Source organism: Ischnura elegans, chromosome 8, assembly GCF_921293095.1.
Source record: "Ischnura elegans chromosome 8, ioIscEleg1.1, whole genome shotgun sequence".
NCBI lineage: Eukaryota > Metazoa > Arthropoda > Insecta > Odonata > Coenagrionidae > Ischnura > Ischnura elegans.
In genome coordinates this window covers 117,678,026-117,698,764 of record NC_060253.1, presented here as the reverse complement: position 1 = coordinate 117,698,764, position 20,739 = coordinate 117,678,026, and positions in this window count along the sequence as shown.

The following is a 20,739-nucleotide window of genomic DNA, read 5'->3' as shown; positions in this document are numbered from 1 at the left end:
TAATTTATATCCTCAACTAGAGGATTAACTGGTCTATATTAATGTGAATAATGTATGAAGGAACCTTATTAAAAGGTTCGGCAGTAAAAAAAAAAACGAGAAAAATAAAAAGGAAATAGTATGCAAAACAGTTAGACAGTTAACAAACAGCACGTGAAGAGTTGTTTTGGAAGAAAATTGTAGAATATATATTATATTCGTATCAACAATTGGAAATCAATCGCTGTTCTCCACTCTTATCGACTCCATTATATTTACTCGCAAAGATAAGGTAAGTGGATACTCCATTTCATTCAAATACATTTCACAGTATCTGAACGTTGTTCAAAGACGCATTTAATGAATGCCAATTTTTTGAAATTCCGCGCATGAGCCTTAAAAATGTTGGGAAAGATGGAGTACTTCGTAAAATTTCAAAGGTAAAAAAGTGGTCAAAAAAGGGACTTAGTCTCAAACAGTGTGCGTATATAATCAAGTTTTCTATTCCTTATATCACCTCCGATTTATAAAGTGAACATGAAACTATTAATTCTTGATTGTCGTCGAAGTTTTCCGATCGTTCGTCATACTGCTGTGAATATTAAACTGTGCATACATCAGTCATATCGTGGTGATAATATATCGTCGTGAACATACTTTCGTACTATTATTGCGACCGGTCAGCTGTCGTTAGATTTCGATTGGTTGCAATCTTATTAATTATATGTAGAAGTGAAGGGTAATGGATATTTCACACTTGTAAAATGTTATTTTCGTCTAGTAAGCTAGTTGCACAGCGGAACCGTGGAGATTGACAATAATTTTTCCTAGGGAAAAGATATTCGAGGCATATTTTCACGAAGCCTTCGCATAGCGATAGAAAAAAGATTTGCTGTGCTCGTTTGCGATATTTTATTTTAACGTAACAACGATCATGACCAAATATTACACCAAATAGTTTTTTTAAAAATGAAGCTATAAATTTACAGGTTTGTGATATTTTTCGGAGTCACGGGCTTTTCCGGAGATCCGGACGATCATCCTATTTTTCATTGAGCGGTCGCTCAACTGTTAACAAATCGTCAGCACCAAGCTAAAGGCTCCCGAGAAGAATCTTGTTGGTAAGTTATGGTTATACTTCTCCCCGAAAGTGAATAAGCAATTCTTATACGTAAAACATATTGCTTGGCGGTCATCATTTTCCTTTCCTAATCCGTGTGGTGCCGAAATTTCCCCTAATATCCAATCACAAAAATTAGGATGGAATGGCAAGGAATGAGTCCATATTGCAACACAAAAGTGAATGCACTACGCAAAAGTGCTTCGTGTTGCAACACCAATAATCACGTATTTGAAACTAGGCTTCCGTGTGAAAAATGGAAAAAATATCTGACGCTTCCGAATAGCAGAAAAATATTTCCGCGCAGAAAAATAAAACTGTCATCGGAAATCATGGAAATAATGAAGAACTCCAGGCTTTTGTAAAACGAAAGGTGGAAACAAATGATGAAAAAAATTGCCCCTTCCAAGAATTGAATATACGACCACCGGGCAGGACTCGAATACTTCAAACACGGAGCCACCGCTCTTAGTTGTTGAAATTTCATTGCTAAGGGAATATAATAGACCTTTAAATGCTTAACTGTGTCGTTTGTTTAAACTATTAATTACGTAACCGCATGATGGGGGATGATTCGTGAACAGCTCCCGAAGGACTACAGCACTACAAAGTTTTGTTGAAATCTGAGACCCACTTTTGTGACAATACCCTTGTAATAGGGCCATTTACTTAAATATTGTTTCATAAAATGTATAAACAGTTCTAACCCGATATTAGGAGTTGACCACTTATGCTTCTGTGCCCAAGTCAATAACTAGCGTCAATGACACAAAAACGATGCAACTTATAAAGGGTTGTTACTTTTGGTTTGAGAAAGAAGAAAGTTAGAGCCTTAGACTTGCTAGTTCTTAACATTTCGACCCTTGATGATTAAAGAATAGGTTTAGCGAAGTAGCGGATGAATAAAGCCCGTGGAATATTTGCTATCATTAGTTGATAAATTCCCTCCGTTTTCCAATACCCCGTTAAAATTAACTCTGAGAATATTCCCATATAAATTTAGTAAATGCAAAAATAATCATTGTGTTCTATTTGCAGAGGACACGCCGCGGCTGAAATGGCTTGATCAATTGAGGATAGAATATCTTTTAGAAATCACATCAGAATCCCACTGTGCTTCCACGTCCAACAGAAATGATAGATTAAGAGATATATTTAGCCGAACGGATAGATGTGGGAATTCGTTTTACCCCGATAACCGTAAAGGACAAATGAAATTAGAAATAAGTAAAAACGCTATGTAAATGAAGTAAATGGCAAAAAAATCATAGCGTTCCAGTTATAGTGGCAATAACTAGGCTTAGATTGCTTGAATATTTGAGAACGGATGTCTTTAAGAGCGACACGGAGAACATAATATTAGAGGCACACTATATTTCCAAGTCCGATAGAAGCGATAAATTAGGAGAGATATTTTGCCGAAGAGATGAGTGTGGGAATTCGTTTTTCCCCGACAACAATAAATGATAAATAAACAATAAATGCGAGGCGTAATTTCGTCGGAGCGACTCCTTTTTACGTGTAAACTGCTGGCGTCATAACATCCCATGCCACAAACCTAGAGAGGCGGCATGCGGGGTAGAATGTAGATGTAGATATTGCTGCTATCCAAGCGTGGTGAGATGAATGGCAGTTAGAATTAAATTTGAAAAAATACGTAGGATTGAATTTCTGGAAAAAGAATAACTCCCCACAACATAACTATATCATTCGGGGTACCCAATTTAAGACAGCTGAATCCGTGAAATATCTAGGAGTTAGATTCAATTATAATCTATCGTGGAATAAACATATTCAGGAAATAACAGGTCAAGCTAATCGTTAACTGGGTTTTGTTATTACAATATTCATCTACATCTACATCTACATAATACCCCGCAAGCCGCCTAAAAGGCGTGTGGCAGGGGGTGTTAGGACACCAGCCGTTTACAGCTATTAAAAAAAGGAAGTGCTCTAACGAGGTTGGGACAAGCGTTTATTAAAGTCCTTTATAGTTCGAGGGAAAAACGAATTCCCATATCTATCCGTTCGGCAAAAAATCTCTCTTAATTTATCGCTTCTGTCGGACCTGGAAATATAGTGTGGCTCTAAGATTATGTTCTCAGTGTCGCTCTTAAAGATATCCATTCTTAATTGTTCAAGCAATCTAAGCCTAGCGCGCAGCCTCCGAGTCTCCAACGGCTCCCAGCCTAATTCGCTTAACATCTGGGTAACACTGTCTGTACGCCCGTAGCGGTTTTTGACGAAACGCGCAGCCTTCCTTTGTATCTTATACAGTTCGCGGATTAAGTCTTTCTGCACTGGATCCCATACACTCGCTGCATATTCAAGGTACGGTCGGACGACAGCGAAATAGCACCTTTCTTTTACTTTCTCATCCGAAAATCTTCCCACAATACGCCTGACGAATCCTAATTTCTTCAGGGCTATGCCGAAAATATTCTTTATATGTGTTCCCCACGTGAGGTTCGAGGTTATCGTAACTCCCAGGTACTTCACTTCGTCTGTTGCCTTTATGTTAATGCCATCCACTGCATAAATATTGTTAGTGTTGGACGAATTCCGCAAGAAATTTACCGCCATGCATTTGCTCAGATTAAGTTCGAGTCCCCACTCTTGGCTCCACAAATGAACGTAGTTTAAGTCCGATGAAAGAATTTTATAGTCAGAGTGATCACTAATTTCGCGATAGATGACAGCATCGTCAGCAAATAAACGTATTTTACTGCTAATGCGGGAGCAGAGATCGTTAATGTATATAATGAACAACAGAGGGCCGATTACGTTTCCTTGTGGAACACCTGACGTAACTTTTACAACATCAGAGCTAATTCCGTCAAGAACTACTTTTTGTTTCGAATCTCTGAGAAAGTCGCGTATCCAGTTTACAACTGTTTCGTTTAATCCGCATGACTGTAATCTGTATAAAAGTTTATTGTGAGGTACAGTGTCGAAAGCTTTCTTAAAATCTAGAAATAGTGCGTCAACTTGTCTTTTCGATTCACCAGATTTTATAACTTCGTGAAGAAAGAACGCGAGCTGTGTTTCGCAGGATCTATTTTTTCGGAATCCGTGCTGACAGTCATGGAGGAAGTTACGTCTGTCCAAGAAAGTCATGGTATTACTAACAACGATATGTTCAAGTATCTTGCCTATAATTAATGTTAGTGAAATTGGACGGTAGTTGCCTGGGTCATTTCTGTTTCCCTTTTTGAAAATGGGTGTAACGCTTGCAATTTTCCAGTCGGGCGGTAACTTCCCTTCGGAGAGTGACTTCTTGAATATGATCTCTAAGTAAGGCGCTATCTGTGGGGCTAACTCTTTGAGGACACGCGCGGGTATTCCCTCCGGACCCGGAGATTTACTATTCTTAATCGATTGTAGTTGTTTAATTATCCCATCACGTTTTATAGATATTCTTCCATCAAATCCTCAGTACATAGGATGTCTAAATTGAATTGAGTATCGTCAGTAGTGTATACACTTTCGAAGTGGGCATTTAAAGTGTTAGCTTTGTCAATATTTTCGGTGACAAGTTTACCATCTTTATCAAATAACGAATCTACGGTTGAATGTTTTCCCTGAAGCTCTCTCGCGTACGACCAAAAGATTTCGGATTTTCTTCGAGCAATTCACCAAGTACTTTTTTCTAAAACTTTCGCATTGCAGTTCGCATTGATTTCTTGGTTATTGAGCGTTGAGTAGCGTAACTTTCTTTAGCTTCAAGTTTCTTCGATTTATTACGAGACGTGATGGACTTTCTGTACAAGTTGTATAGTTTTCTCTGTTTCCTAAGTTCTCTTCTGACATGGTTGTTGTACCAGCGAGGTTCCTTATTATCACAAATATTAGGAAAGTGCGACGACAAAGTGAGAGACATTAGCTACTTTTCCCTCGTTAGACCCCATTTTGAGTACGCTGCCAGTGTTTGGACCCTCATGAAAAAGGCTTAATAACAGAGTTAGAACGCGTGCAAAGAAGAGCTGCCAGGTATGTGAAAGGTCGTTACGATAGTCTTGTTAGTGTAACCGACCTCTTAGATTAACTCGGATGGGAATCTCTGTCGAACCGTAGATTGAAAAGTAGACTAAACCTATTATGTAAATTTAAGGGCAATGTTAACTCCGATGAAGGTGGCCATATCTTACGGACGCCAACATACTACGGTAGATCAGATCATATAAATAAAATAAGAGAGATAGATTGCAGAACAGACAATTCAGAATGTCTTTTATTTCACGATCAATAAGAGCTTATAACGGCAGCCATAGAACTCACAAATAGATTGCATGACTTGTAGTGTAGCCTACTAACTTATGTATACTTTAATGTATATTCCTCATTTATATTATTTTTAATAGCGTATGGTCGTACATTTGTTAGTATAGGTGACGTTATTTAGACTGAGTGGTGTGCATATGGGAATCCAATTGCATGCTGGATGCTGGTGATTGATCACCACCTGCCAAACACCCTAGCGGTGGCTCGCAGCGTATTTTGTAGATGTAACCTCTAGTATCCGGCACAGAGAAGGAGGTAAGTCGAATCCTCGAAATACTTAATTATATTTATTTAAGACCGACACTTAAAATGGACACCATGGTAACTACAATCGCTGTGGTAGATAGAAAGATAAGTGAAAAGATAATACATATATATAAATACATAAATTAAGTATGTAACGTGTCTGTCTGTGTTGAAAAGGTGAATTTCGTGGTCCCGTGCCTCATATACGCAATAGTGCGTGTATAGAGCGGTATAGGAAGTGATGTCGTGGATTAAGAGTCGAAGTGGTTCCCTCGCATTAAATGAATAAATAAAGCGCTATCCTCCGACGGAATATTATTGAGCGACGATTAGGCTGGTATCCACATTGCGAGGCTAGGCTGTCCCAAAAAAACAGTTTTCTTAAATTTCAAAATCGTCAACCGGATTTCGATGACCCTCGGGCATAGGTACAAGGAGAGGCAAAAAAAATTGGAAAATTTTAAATAATTATAGTTAGCGAGAGGCGCCCAAATACCAACACACTTGATTTGTCTTACGATTTCGCGAAAACTGAGAAAATCAGGGTTATGACTCACAAGGATAAAAATTTATCGTTTTTTTACGTATCTTTCACCGTTTAGGCTTTGCGGCCCGCGCAGCCTGCCGCCAAGAGTGGCGCTAAGCGATGCGGCTCGCGCGACGCGGCGCAACAGACGGCTGAGAGACCGTACCCCTCACCCCTGCGGTCGCCCGCTATGTTCACATGCTTCGTGACTCTCTCTCTCTCCCTAATTCAGATTTTGAACTCGTTTCGTAGACCAAATCATGCCGGCACTTATGGCAATTAATTTTATCTTTATTTTATCTCGCTGCGAATGCGCATTTTCTGCCTCAGGGTGAGGCATACGCTCTTCAGCTAGTTTGTAACCACGAATGCTCACTGCAAGCACGCGAACCACCCACATTCATAGTGAATACAATACGTCTTTGATGTTTAGAAATGTTCTGGTTGCTGCCGCCAAAAGCCTTCTCTCTTTTTTTATCATAATATTCAGGGTGTTTCGAGTCCCACAGTAAACGTTTAGTTTCATAACACTTCACTAACAGGGTGGTTTCCAATTATTTTTTTATTGCCTAAATCGTAAGATTATTACTCCTGGAGTATGTATTTCACGCTCTTAGATTTTTAAATGACGATAACTATTTTTCGGGATTAAACGAAAAGTCAAAAATTTCAAGGGCGCGAAAACGCGACGGCTAAATATGAATGGTAGGAAAAGTGAGTGTGAAGTATTTCTGGTTCCAGTTGTCGGTGTGTGAGGTGACCTTGGTACAAAGATATGTGCGCCACTGCAGGCTGCAAGCAGGTAACGCTTGGCTTAAATAAGGATTATTAATACCCTATCATGCGAAGGAAACTTTCCGACCTTAGCCAGTTTTAATAGGTGATTATTCAGACATGTTTCCCTGAGCTTTGTGCCACGTGCAAGCATTGGTAATCTCAGACGATGTAAAACTCCTATCTAGTCCTATAGCATCTAGGTCCCTGTGACGTCACGTGGAGTGGCATCGCATGGGCGCCAATCTGGCCTTTTTCAAATGCAATTAAGATTGCCCATTAACATTCGTCTAAACTGGGATTTGTAAAACCAAATTATTTGTATATTATGAATGCATACACTAATGGTGGGTAAGGAATCGCAATCAATGCATTTCGTTTTCTTTGATGAAGGAAACTACCCTACTGTCTGATCAAGTCATGATTATCCATGATGACAGTTTCGTTGTGGAGGTTTGCAGTGCAGAATTGTGTCTTGTACGGTGCGATGCAGACGGCAAAGGTATCCATCCACTTGACGCACTGCACGGGGCGAGGCACGTTTCAGCACTGCTCTTTTACCGACAAGCCACGGCTCGCGTCGAATTGTGCGACGCGAACGCCTCATAGCGAGCCACCCCGGTACTCACAGTCCGAGGCAAACGAGCATTCGCAGCGAGGAACCTCGCACTGTGAAAGGCGCCAAGGGGACCACGGCTTGACGTCCCTTCCGACGGACGGAGTGTTGCGCTTGAAGTGTCCTCCACACAACATTCAAGCAGGGATTGGACAGTTTCTGAAAATGATCTGCCACCGCCGGGATATGAACCTGAGCTCACGGAGTGGGAAGCCAGCACACACTAGCCACAACACCAACCCGATCCCCTTGCAAAAATAACTAAGCAATAAAGATTTCAATAGTCATGCGACATCCGCCACACTTCACACGCCTTTATATAGTTAAGTTCTAGGATGGTTTGAAACGAACTAGGCAGAATTTGCTCTGCATTTATAGTTAATAACTTAATACATTTTCCAATATATATCCGTATGTATTTCTTTGCATGCTACAACTTATACATGAATCAATTGCTACCCTAACTTTTCTTTTTTCTTCACAAACTAACTAGTATTCCCTGATTTGCTTGTGTTCGTGTCCTTAGCACTATCCTAGTTTCTGGTCTGGGGCCGTATTTTGTATCTCCAAACCGATCGGTACGGCATCGATTCGTCGGGTGGGACGTCACACCGACTCGTCGTGCGATTCTGTATGCACCCGATCGGTGCGACACCGACGTGAGGACGGGAGATCGTCGGTAGCCGTACCGACACCAAATAGGTGTCGGAAAGGCTACCGACTAGTGGGTTTCATGAATGGTGCGCATTGCACGTTTTATTTTGTTTTCACCTCATCACCGAGTAAATAATGAAGTTTTCCGCAATTTTATCTCTTTCTCCCCCTTCGAATAGGCCACTATAATTCCCTGTGTCATCATCTATTGATCACATTGACATAATTATAAGATATTGGTTAATAAACATGAGTTTCTTGATTGAAGCTTTCGCGGCTCATGATGATTAAAATAAGTTACATATTAAGCGGCATACACCCGTATGTAACTTATTTTAATAAACATGAGGTTTGCTAACATATAATGACTTTCTCTCATTTATGTCATCAATTTCACTCGCTTGAAATAGGATTTATTTCACTCTATCATCATTTATTTACTCCCTTGACATATAAAAAATATATATTTGATTAAATTTAAGTATTGCCGCAAAGTTATCACTTTATCTCACACTGAAAAGGCAACTATCATTTCCCTCAATTATCATTTGGCGTTTCTCTCGACAAAGAAATAAGATCTTTTTATTTAAATATGAGTTTGCCGCAACGGTATCAGTTTCTTTTATATTTAGTAGACCCCTATACTTCATTTATCGTCAGCCATTGATTCCCTTGCCTCGTGTGGAATTGACACACGCCCTGCCGCTGGCTTTCAAGATGCCTCAATGCAGATGTAGATGAATACGCGAGGTTCTGCTAAGTTTTGGCATTAGAAAATAGGGTTGTTTCCTATTATTTTTATTGCCTGAATCGATAGATTATTACTCCTGGTGTACGCATTTCACGCTTTTAGATTTTTAAATGACGATATCTATTTTTCGCGATCAAATGAAAAGGGAAAATTTTCAAGCGCGCAAAAACGCGACGGCTAAGTGTGAATAGTGACAAAACTCCGTGTGACGTCGTTCTGATTCCCGCTGCAGCAAGTAAGGTGACCTTGGGGCGAGGATTTGTGCGCTGATACGACGCAGGGTGCTAGCAGGTGGCAGAGTACCCTGCAAGCTGGTAGCGCTTGGCTTAAATAAGGATTATTAATACCCTATCAAACGAAGGAAACCTTCCGACCATAGGCAGTTTTAATAGGTGATTATTGAGAGATGTTTCCCTGAGCTCTGTGCCTCGTGCATGCATTGGTAATCTCAGACGACGTGAAACTCCTATCCACTCCTATAGAAACTAGGTCCCTGTGACGTCACGTGTAAAGGCATCGCATGGGCGCCAATTAGCCATATCTTACGGACGCCAACATACTACGGTAGATCAGATCATGTAAATAAAATAAGAGAGATAGACTGTAGAAAAGACAGATTTAGAGTGTCCTTTTTCCACGATCAATAAGACATTATCACGGCAGCGATAGAACTCACAAATAGATTGCATGACTTGTAGTGTAGCCTACTAACTTATGTAGAACTTAATGCATGTTTCATAATTTTAATATTATTTCTAACAGCATATGGTAGTATAATTTGTTAGTATACGTGACGCTTTTTGGACCGTGTGGTGTGCATGTTGTAGTCCAATTGCATGCTGCATGCTGGTGATTGCTCACCCACTGCCAAACACCCTAGAGGTGGCTCGCAGAATATTATGTAGATGTAGATTTTTTAGATCACAATTAGAAAAATTGATTTAAAATCAATCACGTATTGCAGAGTCAAAATGTTTAAATTGTGATATAACTGAGGAGACATTTCTGCCAATTCTACGTTATATGGAAGATGGAAAATGTAATCCGTAGATGGAAAATGTGATCCGTCTTCTGCGCTTAGAGATGACGACATTAAAAAAACTCTGTTTAGACAAAATATTCTCTACGAAACTACATGATAAGTTTATAATTCATAATTACCTGGAATTATTCAAGTTGTTTGTTAGAACAAGTTTTCATCTTTGCCACGTAGATATAATTGTTTTAAATTTGCCGTTAACGAAAACTTTTATCTGAGCATCTTCCAGCATTTTTCATTCACGACACATGGAACATGCAGGAGAGAAAATTACGATAAGGGTCATGTGAGTTTCTTTAGAGTAATACCCAGAAAATGAAACAGGAGAATCTTTCAAGCGACGTGAAAAGGTGAGCAGTGGGCCACCCGCGAATCATGCCATGTCCTCCATTTGACCCGCCAAACGTGCGATGAGCATAACTCGGAAAATGTTTGTGGAAGGAGTCGTGTGGGCATGGAGTCCGACCCCATACGACTCCAACACGCACATTTCGCGCTGAGGGAGTCGCGAGCGCCTGGAGTCTGAATTCGCCTTGAACAATATTTAAAATTTAATTTAATTTAATTTAATTCCCATTTATTTCGTATTGCCTAAATCGAAAGATTATTACTCCTCGAGTATGTATCTCACGCGTATAAATATTTTAATTACGATATCTATTTTTCGCGAGTAAATGAAAAGTACACATTTTCAAGCTCGCGAAAACGCGATGGCTAAGTATGAATGCTAGGAAAAGACCGTGTGACGTCATTCTTCTTCCCGCTTCCACCGTGTGAGGCCATCTTGTTGCCAGGCTATGAGCGCCGCTACGATACAGGCTGCTATCGGCTAGCAGAGTACCCTGCTAGCAGGTACCGCTTGGCTTAAATGAGGATAATTAATACCCTATCGAACGAAGGAAACTTTCCCTCCGTAGGCAGTTTTAATAGGTGATTATTAAGACATGTTCCCCTGAGCTCTGTGCCTCATGCATGCATTGGTAATCTCAGACGATGAAAAACTCTTATCTACTCTTATAGAAACTAGGTCCCTGTGACGTCACGTGGAGTGGAATCGCATGTGCGCCAATCTGGCCTTTTTCAAATGAGGATAAAATTGACTATTGCCATTCGTCCAAGCTGAGATTTATAAAACCAAATAATTTGTATATTATTAATACATAGGAATCTACCCTATTTCAGTGCACATTATGGCCGGATGGAGTCGTTTGTGGAGGGGAGGGAGTCGCGATTCACTGAATAAAGGCCGTATCACACTATCGACTGCAACCGCCAGCCGCGACTGGCCCGTCGACCGATCAGAGCGTGGCAGTCGCAATCAGTCGCAGCCAATCAGAGAGCTCAGTAAATTGAATTTGGGAGGGGCGCAAGCGATGTGATTCGTACAATCTTCCATTAAATCCAACATTCTTAGGATACCTTTCATAATAATCAAATATACTCCTTTTTCATTTCAGGAGGGCAGGTAACATCCGTTTTTCCATGACCATTATCAATGGTTGACTGGCAGTCATAATGATGCGCTGAGCTTGGTCGCATAATTTTTCATAAAAAAAACACTGAACAAAACTGTGTGAGTGTTCCCCAAAAAGTAAAGAATGACACTCCCATGACGACGCACTGTTGTCTATAAGATTTACTCTTGCTCATAAATATCTCTTTAATTCTTTTATTGCAAAATATATTTATCTGAACCACAATTCAAGCCAATCCGATTGCTCATCTGAAAAATATAATACAAAGATAACCTTCTCCCATGAAACAATTGCCTATCGTATGTTTGCATAAAAAATTAAAATTCTCTGTATATAAAATTCTTATTTTCAATTTATAGGATGGGAACAAGTTGCGGTATTCAAAATTTAGGCACCACTTGTATTCCGAATAAACTTATACTTGGGGAGTGACTGCTATTTCACTTGCAAACATTGAAAAATGACTGAAAAAATCCTTCGACGCCGATAATGGTAAACTCGAGCCTGGATGGTAACCGTGACGCAAACGACAATATCAACATTGGTGTACATATTTACGTATTTTTCACACGACGATGAGGAGAAATATAAGTATTGAAGTACGTGCTCTAAACGCTCCGGAAATTTTATTTGCACTCTATCTGTACTGTGTAAGTTTACGACTCAAGACTCTACCTTCCTCGCGCGATGTGTTAGTCGCCGGAAAAATCCTTAATTTCCTCTCCCCTTTCTTCGATGGTGGAATTTTTTGGCTGTGTCTGGGGCCTTCCTACCTCTGAAAGCGTGCTTTGGGCTCTGGGCGAGGGTTAAAGTAGTCAAGTTGCACCATTTGCACGACCCGACCCAATCAAATAGATCCCCAGCGGACAAGGGACGCGTAATCCATACGCTAAGGTCGACTTCGGAGAAAAACGGAGACGGCTGCGCCGGGCATGGGGACTGACTTTTGAAAGTGACTGTACATCGACAGCACCTCTATTGCACCGACTATAACACGAATTAATCTTGGAGCGGGCAGCATATTCCGTCTCAACCTCAGGTGGCATTGACTGCATTTGAACTTCCTTCATCTCGTTTTAATAGAAATAAATAGCGTCAGAAAGGGAAACCAATTTTCCTGCAATAGCGATAGCGGTGAAATGAATTTTGTTGAAATAAGTTTTTTCCGCAATAGTCCATAGGATATAAGGCCGTCGCTGAGGTCAAAGTGTAGCTGTCGTTCACGGAGATAACAGTCGAAAGAACGTATAATTTATATATTCCACTATAGAATTAACAGGTCTTTATTAAGGTGACTGATGCATGAAGGAAGCCGATTTAATTTTCTACAGTAAATAAACGAAAAGAATTTAAATGAAATAGTATGCAAAACAGTAAAGCAGTAAATAAACGGCGTGTAAAGAGCTGTTTGGGAATAGTATAATAATAAAATTGTATAATATTACGTATATTCGAATAAGCAATTGAAAATCAATTTCATTTCTCCACTGTTATCGACTTGAGTAGCGAATACAGAAGAATTTCAACGAGAGCAAAAGATATCTTGAGCTACCTTTACTGTTAACGTAATGAGCATTAATCAAGGCCCATGAATTTACTTTATTTTAACTGAGTGTACACATATACAAGACGAAGCCATCTTGTGATATAAACTAGTTAAAATTGTGGTTCTGAAATGTTAGGCAATGCGGGCGGCCCCGTAACGAGGGAGTTTGCCCCCCCCCTCCCCCGTGCACCCTTGCATATGTATATCCGCCACTGATGGACTCAATCATATTTACTTGCAAAGATAAGATAAGTGAATAAAAATAGATTTAACAGTATCTCAACGTTGTTCAAAGACGCATTTAATGAATGCCAATTTTTTTAAATTCCTCGCATGAGCCTTTAATAATTTGGGAAAGATTGAGTACTTCGTAAAAATTCAAAGATAAAAAAATGCAAAACTCGCGTTGACGCGTTGTTAAGTCAAAAAATTAAAACATCGGCTTCAATTAATGATTAATGGTTCAAGGTTTTCGGAGTTTTGCTAAAATCATGGGAGCCTTCAATAGTGGTTCGGTCCGTTATTTATCAATGATTAGCTGATATGGCCTTCAAGACCATCGTAAAGTAACTATAGGCAACAGCAGAGGAATTATTCATTGTTATTATATACTAACATTTTCGTTCACAATATCATATTGTTTCATAGAATGAACCAACAGTTCTTGCACGCTATAAGGAATTTACCACTTATGCTTCCGCACCCAAGTTTATAACTACGCTTAACGACACAAACACGATGAAATTCATTAAGGGCCGTTACTTTTGGTTAGAGAAGGAAGACATAAATTGAGAGCCTTAGACTTGTTAGTCCCTACTCATTTCTACGCATTATAATTAACCCTTTTGCTGGTGTTCGATCTCCCATCTCCTCACATGCGGTGAAAAGATTAAAATGCGTTTCGTGGGCCCATGGAGCAGGTACTTTTAGGATAGGAATGGCACACCCTCCGAAAGGTTGATAATCAGGGACCCGGAATCCTCGACCAGCTCACCCACGCAGGACCGCCTCAGCGACCCTACCAGCCTACCTCCAGAAAAGTGACCGCTCTGACTGCAATTCGAAAATCAATCAATCAATCCGATCATTAAAAAATGATTTTTTTCATCGCATTCCTGCCAATCAAGCAATCAAGTACGTCTCTGAACCGTGTTTTAGGCGATGAAATATAACGATTCATTTTAACATTGCTAAAATGGCCATTTTTCCGGTTTTCCGCATCCACGTTTTTAGCAAATTCACAAAAAAAAATTTTTCGTCGTTGCAAACAGCACTTGATAATGTTGTTTGTATGCGTTGTGTAATAATAAAACTAAGTGGAAATATTGCAATGTCTTATATTAGTAATTTAATCTTCATTCATTGTTTACTTTGTCTTTTTAAGCCGCAAAAGGGTAGACGTGTCTTCATGAGTTCGGCGATTTTCCGTTTGCACTTGATTGTTTGTTGATGATGTATTTGGCCTATATGAATGTAGCTATATGAGCGCAGGACCAATCAGCTGACCGTTAGTACGGCGACCAGCGTGACCCTAGAAGGGGTTTGACGCGCGGCTGTATTGCTGTAGCGGAAAATGACTGTATTATTCCTATTAAAATGCTGAGCGGACGTAATAATGGAACGAAATTTGTCCCCGATATTCTGTAAAACTGTGCGTTAACGCTGAAATTGACATTTCTCTAAAATTAGGGAAATTGATTACTATTTCATTTATTCTCTGTGAGTGACCTCTGAATGTTAAACAATAAGGTAAATTTTTTTAGGATATCCATTCTGCACCAAATAGCATATTTTTAAGAGGTAGAAACAAAAAAAAAGCCGAGAAATTATATAAATGAATAACACCCTATCCAGCCCCTAATTCGCCAAATATGGCTCTGAGTGACTTATTCCCATTTCTAAAAATAAAAAGAATCTAAAAGGTTTGTCGTTTTACAAGCATAAAATGGCATGATAAGAATCCACAAGAGGAGCTAAAGGCTAATCCGAAAGAACAAGTTTACCAAGGGTCGAAAGAACAATTCTCACAAGTGTATTATATTTAATGAGAAATATTTTGAAGGCGACAGCATTAATGTAGACGAATAAAGACACAATCTAATCTTTCCCGTTATATTCCGAATACACTCGTATGTTCACGAATCGGCGTGTCACTCTAAGCAGTAGCAATAATCGTTGGCGCAAACTGCAGCTGACGCAGAAATAATAACACCGAAAAGACAAGGTATTGGACCGGAATAATTTACAAAGGCGGCAAAAGGAGATGTTAGCTAACGTGAAAACAAAAAGAGATGAGTCAAATCGCGAGAGACATATCGTCCGGGCGTCGATGTATCTCCATACCGTATTTACCTTTTCGCCGATAGGATCTTACCCTTTCCCTTCCTTTATAAACATGAGTCAGCGCGACATAAAACTTGTTTCGTGGCTTTTCGCGTTCCTTTCCCGACCGCTGGAAACTACTAAAGAATCAGGGGGGAGGTATTTTGCATTTTTAAAGGAATTATCAAAGAAATTTCGAAAAATCGACGACATTTTTTCAAATCCACGAATTTCTATACTACCCAGCTCCTTCCGATGAATGTTGACATACGTTATAAATAAAAGCGATCAAACTATGTATAAATCCACCAATTTATTTTTGTGTTACTACTAGTTTCGACGCAGCGGCGTCATCATCAGGTACAAAGTTTGTACCTGATGATGACGCCGCTGCGTCGAAACTAGTAGTACCACAAAAATAAATTGGTGGATTTATACATAGTTTGTTCGCTTTTATTTATTAGAATGAACCTCCACAAAGTTGAGCCTGTTACGATAGAGATTGACATACGTTCCCTTGATGATTCGGTTTGCGGAGTACAGTCGAATTAAAAAATATCGCAACGAATTGCTATAGCGGCTCCACTTTCGTCGCATTTCGGAAATCGAGTTCTCTGCTGCTCCACTGGCTCCGCTGTGTCGGCGTCTACTAGTAGAGTGTCTTCACAAACCGTACGAAACCAGCAGGGGTGTCGTCTTAACGCATCGCAATTCGCATGCAGTGTAGAGTTTTAAAAGCGTAAAATACGATTCTGTTCCGCCTCGGCCAACTTCTCTGTTTGCGCCAATCTCAAATGCCTCCTATACTCTTTCAGACTCGCCTCAATAGTTCGGCTTTTCTCCCACACGTATACAAATATGTAAAATATTTAAAAATTAATTTAATGTGCGCAATGTTAGTAATTAATAAAATTGCAGTGCACATTTTGACTGATTTTATTTCTTTCCAACAAATCATTTGGGCAATTTTTCGGATGAAATACAAATATTGTGCGGACGCCCGAAATTTCAAAATGGAAAACCGAGGGTTTACGAGGCTCTATCTTTTAATTTTCGCCTAAATTCGAGGAATTAGCCCTTGAAATGGATGAGGAGGATTAAACCGTGATGCATCGCACGTGAAACTAATGATAGTTATAGTGGGAACGAAATAAGGGAAAGGAAAATGTGAATTGTGAGTTGAAGTGCTCCAAAAAGCCATGGCGAATTCTGCGTGTCCGTTTCACGCCATTCGTCCTTGAACCAAACCGCCTTGACCCACTTAAACGAACAATGACAATTTACTCTTGATTTGAAAGAATGAGCCGAGTTTTCATCTCGGGAAGTGACCGTATCATAGCAACTCATTCGAAAAGTATCATTTCTTCAGCTCTAAGAAATAATTATTATGAATAAAAAGTTTTTTAGCAGAGGAAAATAAGTTGGATAATTCGCCAGTCACGCCGGAAGATGACGAGAGACCATTTCTCACGTTATTTTATCCAACTGTCATGCCTGTATCCCTTACTGCGCTAACATTTCGTATTGCCATTGCCAATGAACTACTATCAGAGCCAAAAAGGTAAAAGGCTGAACTCAAAGCCTCTTTTTTCAATTCTGGCGAACCTCCACAGGGTCTTGTCATACATTGTTATACTCATTGTTTATTCGACTACAACAATGAATGATTAAACATTGTTTAGACGCAAACGCTTAGCTTCTAGAGTCGAACAAGTGAAGACGTCTTCATGTGGGTAAACCTTTCTCAACAGAAGCCGGTGGGAGTCCCGAGAAAAGTTTACCCATATTATTATACCCGGGAAATCATGAAATAATATTTTAGTCGTCTTATTCATCTCGTCACGGGCAAAATATTTCATTCGTACTAAGGGGGGAAAAAAGTATCCCGACAAAGTTTGTGCCTCCACTATCGCTCCGCGGGTTAGTGGAATTCCTTTCCAGTGGGTTACTGTTCCTTGGTCAGTGGGGGAAATTCAAACAAGGCAAACTATTCCCTATATTCGTTGTCATAACACGCGATTGACTACAGAGTCTCCCGCAACCCAGAGCATGACTCGCGATGAACGCCGTAGAATAGAGACGCATTCGACGGCATCATGTGCGCACATTAGGAACGCTCCCCTGAATATTCCTTCGCCTACCTATCTCAACGAAACTACAAAAATCACCACGGGCCGCAGCAATCGCTCTCTTAAGGTAAACAAGACAGTCAACGAGAATATTCGATGGGACACGTATTTGAATGCAGTTGGTTTTGAAGAAGTTTTAACTTCTGCGGAAGGACTGCCGTGCACATTGCCAGAACGCGTTTTTCTTTCGATCGAGAAGGATATGTTCCTATCTTGATTTAAGATGCCTTTGTCAGCAGGCGAAAGAGCGAAAAGTAGTCAGCATGTTGGAGGCAGGCTTATCAGCAGAGGACACATAGCAAAGGATGAATAAAAATTGAAGTACCGTATAGAACTCGGAGAAACGCAACATGGAGGGTAATGAAGTATTGAAAAATCGGAGAAGCCCTCCACATGAGAAGTGACCGATTACGACGTAGGTGTACAACCGGAGATGTTGATGCTGACATATTATAATACATTGAAGTGCTGCTGAGATTTCGAATTCAATAAAAGGAGAGATATTGTCCCAAGAGAAGTGTGGAGTATTCATTGGAGTATATTTTTCTTTCTTCATTTTTTGTCCACAGTAATTTAGATATTTTATTTTACCCTAAAATACTGTCAACAGTAATTTTACAGCAAAATGTCGCGCGTTCTTTCAATTTTACAAAATTAGTTTTCAAATAAATTGAAAAAAGTAAGGTATCAAAATGCAGAAAATAATTTTTTTGTCACTGTCTAGGAAAAAATTTAATGTTGATTTTGTTTTATGATTTATGGAATTTAGCTCGAAAAATTGTGTGTCGTCAATGAAATTTGTAGCAACCGTGTGCATATCATTGAGAAAATTTTCAATCGCAATGGACGCACTAAAACCTTTTAAAGTGATAATTGTTTAGGTAGCACTGGTCAACATAGGTTTTGTTCTAGAGACGTTGTAAAGTGATCTTAGACGTATTTTTGGCGCTGATTCCGAATATGTGCTTAGATTCTTTCTATCACATTTAGTTTCTTTAGGAAAGCTTAATGTATGTTTTTGCTTTAGGAAAGTAGTATTTTAATTCATTTATCTATTGTGATAGCAAAAGCAAGTGAATTTAAAACTTTCTTGCAAAAAACATGTTGTCCTACGATGTCATGCCTTCTTATCCTGTCAAAATATGTTTATTATCTTATCGTTTTGTTCAAAGCAATGATGCTTAAGCCACTTCACGTGAGCATGTCTCCAGCTGTAGGAGCGAGAAGACGTTTGCTTTCTCCGAAGATAGTTTGCTATTTCTTTTAAATTTCCGATTCTTTAAAATGGTTATGGTTTGCTATTTCTTTTAAATTGCCTAAATCGAAAGATTATTACTCCTGGAGCAAACACTTATGGCTATTAGATTTTTAAATAACAACATTAATTTTTCGCGATTAAATGAAAAGTGAAATTTTCAAGCGCGCGAAAACGCGACGGGTAAGTATGAATGCCGGAAAAACTCCGTGTGACGTCGTTCTGGTTCCCGGCAAGTGAGGTGACCTTGGGGCGAGGCTTTGAGCGCTAATACTACACAGGATGCTAGCAGGTAGCAGAGTACCATGCTAGCTGGTTGCGTTAGGCTTAAATAAAGATTATTAATACCTTATCAAGCGAAGAAAACTTTCCGACCTTAGGCAGTTTTAATAGGTGATTTTTAAGACATGTTCCCCTGAGCTCTGTGCCTCATGCATGCAATGGTAATCTAAGGCGATGTAAAACTCCTGACTACTCGTACAGAAAATAGGTCCCTTTGACGTCACGTGGAGTGGAATCGCATGGGCGCCAATCTGGCCTTTTTCAAATGGGGATAAAATTGACCATTAGTATTCGCCTAAACTGGGATTTCTAAAACCAAAAAACTTTTATATTATGAATACATTAATGGTAGGTAACGAATCGCAATCAATGCCTTTCGTTTTCTTAGATGAAGGAAACTACCATATTTTGTTGCTCGCAGGAAATTACAGCTTATAGCGATGTTATCGCTGAGATGTGGCTTAATATTTAGGGAAATATATTTCCCTGAACATTTAAAGAAACGAAATGGCGAATGCTCATGTAGCATTATTATAGAATTAGCATGGTGCTTTTCAATTGTTTGATTTTCTTGTTTTCGCTCGCAGGAGGCACCTGGGAAACTCTCCGGAGACAGTATGTTTAAAATCTTTTGCTTCGGAAATGAGTTCCCTTCACTTCGATGCCAGCACCAAAGTTTTATCACCCCTGATTTGATGAATCTTGGCACGGAAAGAATAATTCGAAGCAAGGGTTAGCTAGCGACATAAATGTCAGTTTAGGGGTTATTCTTAAAAAGCAGTCAAGTTAAAAAAATGTAAAACGTTCTAAATGAACAAATCTGAAGAAGTAAAAAACAGATTACAAAAAAATGGAGGTGGTGGGAGACTGGAATAAATTTACACTCTCCCAGTCCCGAACCCTGGTCTTTCATAACAGAAGCGCGGCACGCTACCACTCGTCCAAACCGACGTTAAGCAATGAGCGAAATTTTTTCAATTAAATTCAACGTGACCATACTTAAAAATTTTAAAATGCTTTTTTCTTTCAAACTCGGGCGTATATGCACAAAACCCTTCAACAGTTTTCCTATCTAAGTGTCTACTTTCAAAAAATAAAGATCTCATCTTCTTTCTTGAAATTACTTGAAATGGCTCAAAGGTGGAATATTACTACCCTTTTTCAGACAGAGTTATAAGCTTTATTTTGGCTGCCTGTTGGGTGGCCAAGATAAAGGATGGGCTCCCCATGTGTTGTGTGGCACCAGTTTAGGGCTTCTTACTGGTTGGACTAAGGGAAAGCGTCATAAGGAATTTGCCGTCCCCATGATTTGGCAGATCGTATTTCAGACTGTTATTTTTGTTGAAGAAATGAAAGGAATTACAACGTAGTCAAAACACACGGTAAAATATCCAGACAACTTTGAAACAGCGACACTACCGTTCAATCACTCCGAAAATTTAAAAGTGCCGAAACCAATGGAGTATCTTAGCAAATATTCAGAAAGTAATCAAGAACGTGATAATGAAGGATTCGGAAACTCGAAGGACCCAAATTTTGGACCGAGTAAATCTTCTGGTCCTCATTTTATAATGCAAGAGGATTTTAATGATCTACTGCACGATTTAAATTTTATCCAAAAAGGAGGGTAACATCTTAGGATCACGGTTAAAGGGTTGAAAATTGTTGGAACCAAATTCGAAACTTTTGATGTCCTGCCTTCCCATGACGAATTTGATTTGGTTTCTTCTCCAAAAAACGATTT